Source organism: Schistocerca americana, chromosome X (assembly GCF_021461395.2).
Source record: "Schistocerca americana isolate TAMUIC-IGC-003095 chromosome X, iqSchAmer2.1, whole genome shotgun sequence".
Lineage (NCBI taxonomy): Eukaryota > Metazoa > Arthropoda > Insecta > Orthoptera > Acrididae > Schistocerca > Schistocerca americana.
Window position 1 is genome coordinate 108,086,695 of NC_060130.1, and position 14,485 is coordinate 108,101,179.

Consider the following 14,485-nt stretch of genomic DNA (forward strand, 5'->3'; position numbering starts at 1 on the left):
CTTTTTTTCCATTTTGTTCTTTGTTGATCGATGTGTTTGGTCGTTGCGGACGTCACATGACATCCGGTCAAGTTCGTTTTGTTGACACTCTGGGTCTATAATGCAGCCTAAAGTTTCCTCATTGGTTCTATTGCCAAATACCCAGTGCAGAACTTCCACCAGTGCAACAGGCGAGCATCTCTACGCGGAATTTCCATTTAATGGCTTACGCTCAATCTCTGATGAATTAAACTAAATGTTTCCTTCAGTAAAATGTGTCCAATATCCACGAGGCACAATGCAGTCGAAAATTTTCCATTGTCTAACAAGACGACACTTGGATAATTTTAAGTCCAGCCGCAAGATTTTCGATGCACAAATTTCCCATATCTCAAGAGTTCAAAATTTCGAAGACGGAAATGAGGGAAAGTCTAGCACGTACTGCAGTAACAGCGAAAGCCGAAAAATAAACGAAGTCTTGCGCCCATAGAAATTGTAGCGGCACCTCCGTTTAAGATAGGAAGAAGATTTGGTGCAGTATTTCTGAGCGCACAAGTTAGAGCCAGGCGTGAGCCTGTTGACACTAAGTTACGCTTACCAGTGGTTGCGAAGTAGAATGGAGGCCCCAGGGCCGTAGAACTGCTGAAAAGAGTAAACGCAGCAGTTTGCATGGAACAAGTTTCAGGCAGAAAGGGCCCACTGGCCCAACCTAGGTGTTATGAGTACTTGACTCAAAGCAGCGTGCGAGGTGCCGGGGCTAGCAGTGCATTTAACACTAAATTCTTCTGGAATCTACGTATGCAAATGATGCTCTAAGCCCCCCCCCCCCTATTCTAACTCCGACTTTTGCTGTTGCACATGGATTAAAAAGAAACGCGAACTGACTGTAATCGACCCTGCAAGTGGAGTAGAAAAGAGTTTGGCACCTGCAATAATTTCATTTGATAAATAAGTTAAATAAAGGAAAGTTTCATTAACGTAGTGCGAAATGATAGGGTTGCTCTACCGATTAACAGAATGAAAGTTCTGTCCAAAATAGCAACATGATTTATTATAACTCAAAATAATAAACAAAAGCACATGAAACATTTACAATACATCACATTGACTCAAATTGGATACCAAAAAAATTCCGGGAAGGTGAAGTTGTCCCTAAACTAGATTGTGACATTTATGTAGTATGTGGAGCCAATTCCTTGCAACTCAAGTCTTAAGAGAGACACACAGCCAACCCAGCATTAATTGCTGCTACATTAGTGAGAGCTCAGACAATGAACACCCAAGACAGATCAAAGTTAGAAAAAGATGAACAGGCGTGCTCTGCTTAGCTCTGATTATCACCTAGGAAAATCCCTATCTGCCGGTGCTGCGGACGTACATTACCAAACTGTCTTCTTAACTGCAAGAACACGATCTGGCGTACCGGAGGCGATGGCTGATTGCTTCGACGTCCCGTCGTGGTGATGATAATGTCGCGAGTATAGCCCGAAACTAATTGTCCTGGTCTGGTTGTTCCAGACTAAAGACTTCCTAGCAATACAAATGCGCCTCTGAGGGAGACGAAGAAGGCTCGCCACACAATCACTGACGGTACAGTGATTGATTCTAACAAGCGAAGTCACACTGTAACTCCGATACAGTCAACTTTAGCCAAAACTGCTCAAGACAGACAACATAGGCCGCTTGTACGCAGAACGCTCAATTGCCAACTGTACTCGGAAAGTTACGTTGAAGTCGAAACTTCAGCAACTTCGTCAAACAGTTACAATTAAATAAAAGTATATTACACAGCCAATGGATGGCAAGCTGTCCAGAGCAGCGAGAGCTCAGTCTTGTAACCTACTCCGACCGAAAGGCGAGAGCCGACTCCCCCACAAGAGCACCCGTACAAACCGAACACAGAACATTCCCGCCCCCACAACAGTGGCCGTGGTTAACCGTTCCAATCAGCAACTCGGAAACCGGCGGAAACTTCCACTCTATTGCCGCAGCACCACCATTCCACCAATGGAGATTCTTGGCGCCAATTTCTGCGCCGATTTTGCTACGTCACGGAGCTATGCCCTGAGCAAGCCAATCACAGTTACTATTTTGCAGAAACCGCGGGAATTTTCCCGCCACAACTGCCTGGGCACACAAGTCATTCCCACGCCTTGCTGGTAGTCCGCCAGAAAGTGTTTTCGCTAAGTTTCTGCGAAGTAACGGAACCTCTAGCCCAGCCGCTACTTCAGACCCCTCCGGGCGTGTCTTTTGACAACGTCGGCGTCTGGAAAGCATTCACTCGACTCCCTCACACCCGTCGGCTTACCCTTTCAAGATCAGCAGAGCCCGCCTGTCACCGGACCACCTGCGTGACGAGAGACGCTGTGTGGGAAGTCCGCGTGTGAAGGAATAGCAACTTTTCACCACATGCAATTTGAGAGGAAAATCGTAAGATAGAAATATGAGAGGGGGCTCATGCCACCTCTCAAGCGCATTAGCAAAATAGAGGCACACACCCGCGTATAAATAGGTACCGGTTTTCTAACAAGGGGCATTCAAGTGTGGCAGCTCTTATACTTAACAGTGGAGTCAGAGCGATGAAGTGAATGGTGTTCTGTTGCAGGAGGCCGAGCAAAGGGCACTTGATGTATTTTTGAGGGGGTTACCGGTGCATATGGCGCGGAAAGTGCGTGAAGGGACTCTAAAAGATTTGTATTCGGCCATTCAGCTGGCAATCCAATGTGAGAAAACAGACGTGGCAAAGGGGGTACATGATACAGTGTTTGCAGCAGGTATAAAATGTTATGAGTGTGGTTGTCCGGGACATGTGCAGAGGCAATGTACCGAGTCACTGAGAAATAGAGGAAGGGTTGAAAATTAGCAGCGTGGAGGATGCAGAAGTGGAGTTAGAAGAGGTGGACAATCGTTAAATGGCAGAGGGTCCCAAGACCCACCTAAGGGAGCTCTCGTTTAATTTCAATGCTACAAATACGTATGCAGAGGTGGAATGTTCAGTGGTAGGATCCATAGGAACTAAAACTTTTAAGATTTTGTTGGACACGGGCACAAATGTCAGTGGCTACTAAGAGATTAATGGGATGAAGGAAGTTAGAACCACCACATTATAGGTTGCGTGGAGTGGGGGATAAGGAGGTCACACCTTTGGAGTCAGTGACAGTTGACTTTCACACAGGGAAAGTCCGATTTGATGCACGCATGGAGGTAATACCATGGGCAAGCGAGGGCTATGGCATGATTCTAGGAGTAGATTTTTTGCATCAACATCATGCCAAAATTGACCTTGGACAACGAACTTAGTGGAATGTTATTTCAGCTAGAGGAAACTGTTGTCGAGGAAGAGCTGTTGCAAGGGGCGTTCAACGTAATGAACAAACCAATTGAGACGCGCACATTAGCATTAAGTCTTAATATGCGCGTGCGCGTGCGCGTGTGCGTGCGCGTGTAGTGGCACTGGGAAGTCGCTTAGGGTAATTGTAGGGCCAAGTCTATCTTTGGGTATGGTATGTGTTATTGAACCATTGGAGGATAATGAAGTTTTGGATCCATTAGGTGGTTTTGTGACTTGTAGTATTGTGCGTGTACAAGTGGGAAACGACGGGCGAGTAGTCCCCGTGAACGTGGATGATTTTAGCGCTGTAGACGCGAATTTGAGAAAAGGAGTTTTAGTAGGAAATTTGGATGTACCAGATGACGAAGACTGGTGTTCGAGAGGTAGGCGTAGCGATCAACCACTAACTGCCGATTGAACTGCATTGTGTAACAAAGTTAAGCATTTGAAAGGAGGAGAAAAAGAGCATGTGGAATAATTGTTGCCGGAATTTAATGATTTGTTTTTTCTGTGAGGGCCGTTACCAGCAACTCCATTAGTTGAACATAGGATACCAACAGGGAACGAAGTAACTGTTCACCGTAAACCATACAGAATACCGAGGTATTTGCAGCCGACTCTGGAGGATTTCATTGCTCAGCAGCTTGCGGACGGCATTACAGAGCATAGTAATAGTTGCTGGAAAGCGGGCATTGTCGTTGTGCCTAAAACCCTATGGATGGAACTAAAAAATACAGGTTCTGTTGTGACTACTGATACCTCTATAATAACAGTAATGGATGCATACCCCATTCCAAACATATCAGAGACTTTGGATCACATAGGACAGTGCCAGTACTTTCCTACGATGGATTTGACAAGTGGTTATCATCAGTTAGAGGTGGCTCCAGAGGATCGTCCAGTAACTGCTTTCTCCACTCCTGGAGGCCATTATCAGTACATCAGAATGCCACTGAAAAATGCACCGGCAACGTTTCAGAGGTTATACAGTGTGTTAAGATGTTTGAAACTACGGCAGTGTCTTGTCTATTGGGATGACATTGTAGTGTTTTCAAGTAGTATGGAGCAGCAAAGACAGCGGTTAAGGGAAGTGTTTGAGGTTAGGAGCAGCTCGTTTGACGTTGAGCCTGAGAAGTGTCATTTTGCATTGGAAGAACTGAAATATTTAGGTCATATCACCAGAAAGGATGGAGTGCGAAAAGATCCGAGGTTGGTACAGGCTGTAAGGGATTTTCGGGAGCCAAAAACAGTTAAGGAAGTGCAGTCATTCAACTGAATTTGCAAGTTCTATCTAAAGTTTGTGAAAGGTTTTGCAGATTTAGCACAGCCATTGACGCGATTGTTATAGAAGGGTGTGAAATTTGAGCGGACAGAAGAGTGTCAGAAAGCGTTTGACAAACTGAAAGAAGTGTTAACATCAAGTCTGGTTCTTGTGTTTCCAGATTTTGAAAAGGAATTTATTCTAGCATGCAGTGCATCGAATTAAGCATTAAGGTGTGGAAATTGATGGAAAAGAACATCCTGTAGCCTATGCGTCTAGGCAGTTGAATGCAGCAGAGAGGAACTACTCAACAGCAGAGAGGGAGATGCTTAGCTTAATCTATCGAATCACATATTTTAAATGTTATTTATATGGGTACTGACAGGTCATGCTGCATTGAAGTGGATGTTGGGGTTAGCGATCCGTCCACTAGAATCGCTTGGTTGGCTGTGGGGCTTCGTGAATTTGACTGCGAGGTGGTGCACAAGCCTGGGAAGAAGCACGATAATACGGATGCACTGAGTAGAAAGGTGGCAAAAGTAGAAGTCACAGGTTATGACCTAGCAGTATGGCAAGAATTAGAGGACGCTGACAACGATTGTAAATTGTATGAGACACAGCCACAATTTAATATGTACCACGGTCTTCTGCGCAGGGAAACGAAGTTAGGGCCAAAGGTAGTAGCGCCAGCTAAGCTGAGAGATGAGGATGTAAAAGAAGCACATGATCATGTTATCTGGTCATGATGGGAGTAGAACGACGAATAGGAGAGTGGCGGAGAGGTATTGATGGAGGGGTAGGAAAGTAGATGTGGATCAGTATGTGAAGAATTGTATACCATGTGCGCAGAGAGCACATTTGAGTTGGGAACTGCAATTGCCAGAAGCGACATGTCTATTTTCGATGTTGGGAATTGATGTCTTAGGACCTTTCAGGTGATCACCATCGGGAAACAGATTCATTCTCACAATCTTAGACCATTTTGCAAGGTATGGGGAGATGATAGCTATGCCAAATCATCAGACAGCAATGGTCGCGCAAGCGTTAGTGAACAACTGGATTTTGAAGTTTGGTGTACTTGACACAATAATTACTGACCAAGGGATCAACTTCATGTCGGATTTAATGAAGGAGCTGTGTAAATTGTTGAACGTCAAGAAGTTGAGGACGAGTGCATTGCATCCACAGGCAAACGGAAGGGCAGAACGGGTACACAGAACAATAGGGAAGATGCTGTGTTTTGATGTGGATTCTCATCAATGTCAGTGGGACAGGTATTTGAGGGATGCTGTATCCGCATATAATGCAAAAGTCCATACCAATACCGGTTTGTCTGCATGTGAGGTAGTGTACGGGCGAAAAATGCCGTCACCGTTTGATTTAGTGAAGCTACAGAAAGGAAGGACCAGTGAATCTGTACGTCAATTCGCGAGAACAATTCGGGATGTTTGGAAGCGGGTACAAAAGGCGAATACGAAGGCTTTGGATGGACAGGAAGACACAGTGAAGCGGAAAGGAAGTTTACCGCAGTATAGAGTAGGGCAATGGGTAATGCCAACCAGCCCCTATACGCCAAAAGTGAAAACGAAGATGTTCGTCACGATGTATCGAGGGCCATAACAAGTAGTGAAACCTCGTCCCCCATTAATTTTAAGCTTCAGCTGCCAACTAGAACAACGATAGTACACATTGGGCGGTTGTGGCCATTGAACGGTTGTCCGGATGTGATTCCAGGCGTGTCACAGGAAGGGAAGAGGAAGAAAGAGAGAGAGGAGAGAAGTGTTAAGTGCAGGGAGAACCCGGAAGATAGAGTACAGCATGCTGTACCGTATGCCTTGTGGTCCAAAAAGTAGCAGAGTATTTGCAGTTTTTGTTTTCTTGTTATGTATCATGGGGTTTGTGCAGATTAATTAGAAGTGGTATTTTCATATGTTGTATGTGTTTCTGAGTATTGTGAAACTGCTGGAAACAGCAGTCTTTTTGAAGAGGAAGGAAGGGTGATAATGATCCCTGTCCTCAGGTCACTGAAAAGGGGAGCGTTGGGCAAGTTTGTAGAAGTAAAAAACTCACGAGGTATTGCTGATCTCGGCAGTTAACAGCCGATACGCCGAGATGACAAGGGAGGAATTACGGAGCTGCCATAGAGGGAAGGTAACGGTATGTCCAGCCAGGGCGATAAGCACGAATCCGGACACAACGACGGTGCAGTTATTTTTAGCCAGGAGGAAAAAAATAGACTGTCCAAGGGACATCGTGGAGCCAAAATCGAGCTTGCAATAGGTTGGGATGCATTGGATCTTCTCCACCTACGAAAATTTGGTAGTAGTATCAAGTTGTTTTGAGCAAGGAGTATTTGCAGAAGCGAAATATATAGAGCTCGAGGGGAGCGGAATTTTAATCAATGGAACTGCACGTAACATAAGAGGACCAACCTTCCATCTGCCAGCGTCAATTTCAGGAGTCACGCAATTGAATTTTACACAGCTACAACTGTACTGGTCAGAAGCAACTTTAGAGTTTTGCCGAGGCAGAATCTGACCTTGTTAAATGAAATTCTGGAGTCAGATCTGTTGAAATCTGTAAAGTATTTCATTCAGAGGATATCAGCCGAGAAGCTTGTGCAGCATGTTGCTCAGTATAGGGAAAGGCAACGACGAGTAACGATTGTTTTGAGTACCTCTATGCCAAGTGCCATTTCAGCGATAACTTTGTTGTGTGTTATTTTCATTCTGATCAGGCAGAGAACCAATTCCGAGAGGGAATCGACAGTAGTCCAAATCCCAGTGGATTGTATACCGAGGGTGTAAGGCAGGTACGTAAGGGGTTGATCGAGCATTAAGTGGGGTGGTCACCCAGTAAGAAATTTTTACGTTTTGTCTCATGACATGTGTTTTAAGAGGACTAGACCACATCTAAGTTTTCTAATAGTAGTAGTGAATATGTCGTAAGTACATGCTGACTCAAACAAGTTAAAGAGTAGTTAGAGGTCGACCCGGGGACCGGGTCTTTCTGAAGGGGGGATAATGTAGTGGCACCACCATTTAAGATAGGAAAAAGTTAGATTCGGTGCAATATTTCTGAGAGCACAAGTTACAGCCAGGTGCGAGCCTGTTGACAGTAAGTTACACTTACCAGCAGCTGCGAAGTAGAATGGAGGCCACAGGGCCATAGAACCGCGGAAAAGAGTGAACACACTGGTTCGCATGGCGCAAGTGTCAGGCAAAAGGGGACCACTGGCCCAACCTAGGTGTTATGAGTACACGACTCAGAGCAGCGCGTTAGCAAAACAGGGGCGCACACCGGCGTATAAATAGGTACCGGTTTTCTAACAAGGGGCATTCAAGTGTGGCAGCTCTTCTGGACGGTGGGGCATGTCACACACGCAGGAGCAGATGGGGCACCAGCATTCCAGTGCATGGCAGGTCGCTGGTTCGATCCTCTGAGGCCAACACGGGGTCCACAGGCAGCCAGTGGCGGTCCACTGGACGGCTCGCTACCATGGGCAGTCTTGTTAGCTCCCAACACACGCCGGAGGCATCCTGAGGCGACGGCCACTGAGTCGGCTGCTGGCGCCTCCTGACGTCAAAACTCTCTGCGCCAAGCTGTTTTGCAGACAACAAAGTGGCAACCTCAGGATTGCGGGACGCTGTGACGTAGACAGAGAGGAACGCAGCACTGTAGCTGGGAATAATAAAACACTTGAATATCGTGGCGCAGCTTTAATATGGCGAGTCCGCAGCTCGTGGTCGTGCGGTAGCGTTCTCGCTTCCCGCGCCCGGGTTCCCGGGTTCGATTCCCGGCGGGGTCAGGGATTTTCTCTGCCTCGTGATGACTGGGGGTTTTGCGATGTCCTTGGGTTAGTTAGGTTTAAGTAGTTCTAAGTTCTAGGGGACTGATGACCATAGATGTTAAGTCCCATAGTGCTCAGAGCCATTTGAACCATTTTTGAATACGGCGCATCCTGACAGTTTCCATCCACGCCCTTCATTCCTCCACCACACGCCAACATCTACATCTGACAGTGACGGCTACAAAATGATTAATTTTACCGAAGTATCGATATATAGTATTTTGATAAATCGTCCAAGAGATACTATTGATGACAATGTATTGAGGTTAAAATAGCGCTTTGTTCGATGTATCAGTTTTTTCGATAGATCATGAGAACTCTTATTACTGGAAAAGTACGAGGGCAGTTCAATAAGTAATGCAACACATTTTTTTCTGAAACAGGGGTTGTTTTATTCAGCATTGAAATACACCAGGTTATTCCCCAATCTTTTAGCTACACAACACTATTTTTCAACGTAATCTCCATTCAATGCTACGGCCTTACGCCACCTTGAAATGAGGGCCTGTATGCCTGCACGGTACCATTCCACTGGTCGATGTCGGAGCCAACGTCGTACTGCATCAATAACTTCTTCATCATCCGCGTAGTGGCTCCCACGGATTGCGTCCTTCATTGGGCCAAACATATGGAAATCCGACGGTGCGAGATCGGGGCTGTAGGGTGCATGAGGAAGAACAGTCCACTGAAGTTTTGTGAGCTCCTCTCGGATGCGAAGACTTGTGTGAGGTCTTGCATTGTCATGAAGAAGGAGAAGTTCGTTCAGATTTTTGTGCCTACGAACACGCTGAAGTCGTTTCTTCAATTTCTGAAGAGTAGCACAATACACTTCAGAGTTGATCGTTTGACCATGGGGAAGGACATCGAACAGAATAACCCCTTCAGCGTCCCAGAAGACTGTAACCATGACTTTACCGGCTGAGGGTATGGCTTTAAACTTTTTCTTGGTAGGGGAGTCGGTGTGGCGCCACTCCATTGATTGCCGTTTTGTTTCAGGTTCGAAGTGATGAACCCATGTTTCATCGCCTGTAACAATCTTTGACAAGAAATTGTCACCCTCAGCCACATGACGAGCAAGCAATTCCGCACAGATGGTTCTCCTTTGCTCTTTATGGTGTTCGGTTAGACAACGAGGGACCCAGTGGGAACAAACCTTTGAATATCCCAACTGGTGAACAATTGTGACAGCACTACCAACAGAGATGTCAAGTTGAGCACTGAGTTGTTTGATGGTGATCCGTCGATCATCTCGAACGAGTGTGTTCGCACGCTCCGCCATTGCAGGAGTCACAGCTGTGCACGGCCGGCCCGCACGCGGGAGATCAGACAGTCTTGCTTGACCTTGCGGCGATGATGACACACGCTTTGCCCAACGACTCACCGTGCCTTTGTCCACTGCCAGATCACCGTAGACATTCTGCAAGCGCCTATGAATATCTGAGATGCCCTGGTTTTCCGCCAAAAGAAACTCGATCACTGCCCGTTGTTTGCAACGCACATCCGTTACAGACGCCATTTTAACAGCTCCGTACAGCGCTGCCACCTGTCGGAAGTCAATGAAACTATACGAGACGAAGCGGGAATGTTTGAAAATATTCCACAAGAAATTTCCGGTTTTTTCAACCAAAATTGGCCGAGAAAAAAAATGTGTTGCATTACTTATTGAACTGCCCTCGTATATTACCTTTGAGACAGAAACATGTTATTATTTAAAACAGTTATATTAAAGGTCTCTCCGTTACACAAACGCTGAACAGGAAACTTAAGTTTTCAGAGGTAACATCTGTAACATTTCGTAGTTTTTATGTTAAAGAAAACTTACACAACTGGTTAATTACGCTTAGTTTAATGTAGATTCACAGAGGAAATGGTTCTTCCAAACTGCAAACAGTATGGGGAATCAGCAGCAGTAACGTATATATCGTGATTTACACAAACAAGTTGACAGAGTGTGTGTATCAGCCAGGCAATTAAAAAAAATGTCACACAATCTATTTTATTCTCAACGTTGTCAACCTTCGAAAACATCCTCTTAGATGGCACAGCAGTCGCTGCAACAAACTCTTCCAGAACGAAGAGACGTGTACAGATGGTTCAGATTTTCTCTGGGGGATTCGCTGTGTGATTGACAACTACAGGAGTCTACGTGTGGATAACCCTGATAACCCGAGGCTCCCAGCGCAGGACAAAGGCACCCCCACCTTCCTGGCTGTATTCATTGCGACCAGCTAGTGATGTGCCCGTATGTTGTGCCTGAATAATCTGTTACTGTTGTCATTTCCGTGTCAGAGAGTTCTACAGTGACATTACTAATCTATTTTAGAACTGTCCACGAGAAATTTGGATTCAAAATGGTTTGGTTTTTAACCATGGGTCTAGAAAGATAGGTAGAGATACAAATGTCTGCTCGCTGTCCTTAAAGCTCCTGTCAAATTTCTTTTGACTTATAGTTCGTGGTCAAGCTTAATTTTGGAAAGTATGCAAATACAGATTTGGGGAAACGATGTAGTAAGACCTAGAAAAAGAATGCTAGTGATAAAATCTGACGAAAATGAAAACCTTTCCCTCATATAGAGCCTTACAAAGGGAGGGTCTGATAAGTGGGTCGCCAATTTTGATCAAATTATACAACGACGTTCTACAGGCACTGGAAATAAAGACACATGTTCCGGCGTTTTGATAGACACTCCCTAGCGCTTGAAAAAAGTCGAGGTCAAAGTTGATGGCAGGAAATTGTATTTTTAATGCTATACATTGAAAGAGCGTCTAAAAATAAACATTTTTACTAATAAAATATGGAGTCCAGCGTCAGTTACTAAAGTTTTTGGGTTTCCATGCAGTAGCTTGGTTTTCCGCCATTCACTGTGTACAACAGAGCGAGGTCGCCGGTCGTGCAGTCAAGGCATCCACAGTATGGTAATAGGTGAATCTGTAGTTCCAACTGTTGTGACTTGGCAAGACGCCAAGCCACTAGGAGAGGAAGCCGAAAGGCACGCGTTTAAGCTCACGCAGGCTGGCGTGAGGTCAGGAACAGGTAAAGTAATTATACTAGCAAAAAAAGTACGTAGCTGCTGGAATACTTAACTTTAATCCATAATTGGTGAACATCGGTCTGACGGTACATCGTCACAAGATGAATAGCAATTGTTAATGGCGCCTTGCTAGGTCGTAGCAAATGACGTAGCTGAAGGCTATGCTAACTATCGTTTCGGCAAATGAGAGCGTAATTTGTCAGTGAACCATCGCTAGCAAAGTCGGCTGTACAACTGGGGCGAGTGCTAGGAAGTGTCTCTAGACCTGCCGTGTGGCGGCGCTCGGTCTGCAATCACTGACAGTGGCGACACGCGGGTCCGACGTATACTAACGGACCGCGACCGATTTAAAGGCTACCACCTAGCAAGTGTGGTGTCTGGCGGTGACACCACATTCCTCCCCCGCAAATCGGCGGACGGTTGTGGCATAAGGCTTCCGCCCGCCGTGGGGAGGACCCCATGTTGACGTATGCGACGAGGTGGGGAGCCTAACAACAGGCGAGGCTGTGCCACCCGCACCCTGCCATTCGGTCCGAGGGGAGCTAGGAAACGCCTGAAAACCTACTCTAGGGTGCACGCCAACATGCGGAGTATGCGCCCTTAGAGAGACAGGAGGGGCCGAAGGGTCGACCTCCATCGAGCCGGAGCACCCGACGGGCGAAGACGACATATGGTCCGGAGTGGGCAAGACTTCCATGGCGGAGGACAACTGGTCACGGGAAGCGAACGGCGGCGCGTGACCCAGGGAGGCGCCCGGCGGTTGTAGCGACGCGTCCACTTCGGGCGTCGCCGGCGGGAGAACAGGCAGCGGCGGCGGTAGCGGCGGCGCGTCGCCATGGGGCAAAATGGAAGGCAGCGTCGGTAACACCTGGGGCTGAGGCGAGCCAGGAGATGGGTCCCCAGGGCGCTGACCGGACGGCACCGTCGCTGAAAGCAGACGGGGAGCAGCAGATCCCGTGCGACGACAGAGGCGCAGCTGATTGAGATGCCTTCACACCCCACCAGAGGTCCCCAAAACCAGATACATAGCGCGGCCGAGGCAGCGAAGAATGCGCCCTGCGAGCCAACGCCGTGAACCACGATAGTTGCAATAGAATACAACGTCGCCTGGAGCAAAAGCATGTGGCTGCCGCTGCACAGGAACCTGATGCGGCGGATGTAGCAAAGACATCAAGGTTCCATGAGGGCGACCGTGAAGCAACTCAGCCGGCGAGCGACTATCTCGAGGCCGAGAGCGATACGAGGACAAAAAGAGCAATAATGCGTCCTCCCGAGAATGCGACTCTTTCAACTTCAACATCTGTGACTTGAAAGTCCTGACCAATCGTTCAGCGGCACCGTTTGACTGTGGCGAAAACGGCGCGGACGTCAGATGTTGAATGCCATTGGCCTTGCAGAATGACTGAAATTCTGCGGACATGAATTGTGGGCCATTGTCGGAAACAATAGTCTGTGGAAGACCTTCAATGCAAAAGAGAGCAGATAACGCTTGGATGGTGGCAGATGACGTCGTGGAAGACATCCGGACAACAAAAGGGAAATTACTGAATGAATGTACCACAACCTACCATCGAGCATTCCAGAATGGACCAGCAAAATAGATGTTTAAGCGTTGCCAAGGGGAAGTGGCTATTGGCCATGAAAAGAATTTCCGCGGTGGTGCGGATTGTTGTTCGGCACACGCCATGCAAGAAGAGCACATGTTTGTAATCGCAGCATCGATTCCGAACCAAGTACAGTGCTGACGAGCAAGTTGTTTCGTTCTCACTATACCCCAATGTCCTTGGTGGACAAGCCGTAAGACAGAGGACTGTAACGAACGTGGAACCACGACCCTGGACTGATCATTATCAGAACGCAACAGCAAAACACCACGTCGTACAAAAAGTCTCTCCTTGTGAGCAAAAAATCGGCGAACCAACGGATCCTCGATCCGTGACTTTGACAAGGGCCATTGCGTAGCAACAAAACGCAGAACGGTAGCAAGGACAGGGTCTGCAGCTGTGGCTGTAGCTACACGACGAAAATCAATCGGAAACGATTCGACCACGTCATCGGTTTCCGAATCAATGAACATGCAAGCAAGTTCGGAGGAATCGAATGCTCTATCCTCAGCAACAGGCAAACGGGACAACGCATCGGCGTTTCCGCGCTTAGCAGTGGACCGATACAAGATATCGTAGCGGTACTGAGAGAGGAAAATAGACCAGCGAATGAATTTCTGCGCTGTACGTGGAGGTACAGGCTTGTTCGGATGAAAAAGGGATGTCAAAGGTTTGTGGTCTGTGATGATGGTAAAGTGACGACCATACAAGAAATCATGAAACTTTGTAACACCAAATACGAGAGCCAATGCTTCTTTCTCGATCTGTGAATAATGTCTTTGCGCAGACGAGAGCAATTTGGACGCAAAGGCAATAGGGCGATCGTGCGAACCATCTTTGTGCGTAAGCACAGCACCGATCCCGAAATCCGAGGCATCCACCATCATCAAAAGGGGCTTCCGGGGATCGAATGGCGTAAGGCAAGTATTGGAAAGCAACGCCGATTTCAACTGGCGAAAGGCGCGTTCGCATTCCGTCGTCCAGACGAACGAAACACCTTTACGGCGTAAGCGATGAAGCGGAGCTGAAATGGAAGAGGCGTGGCGCACATAGCGATGATAATAATTTATTTTTCCCAGCACACTCTGTAGCTGCTTCAAATTCTGCGGCGAAGGCAAGTCTTGTACGGCACGGAGGCGCTCTGGACTGGGATGTATGCCTTGGGCATTGAGTACATGGCCCAGATAGGGTAAGTCACGAGCAAAAAACACACATTTGTCCTTCCGCAAGCGAAGACCATTTTGTCGCAAGACCTGAAATAATGTTCCGAGATTGGCTAAATGTTCTTCTTCCGTCTTTCCGGAGATCACAATATGGTCCAGATAGTTCGCTGCAGTAGGGACCGACGCACAGACAGTTTGTAGATATTGCTGAAACAATGCAGGGGCGGATGCACACCCGAATGGCAGTCTTTTGAATCGGTACAAA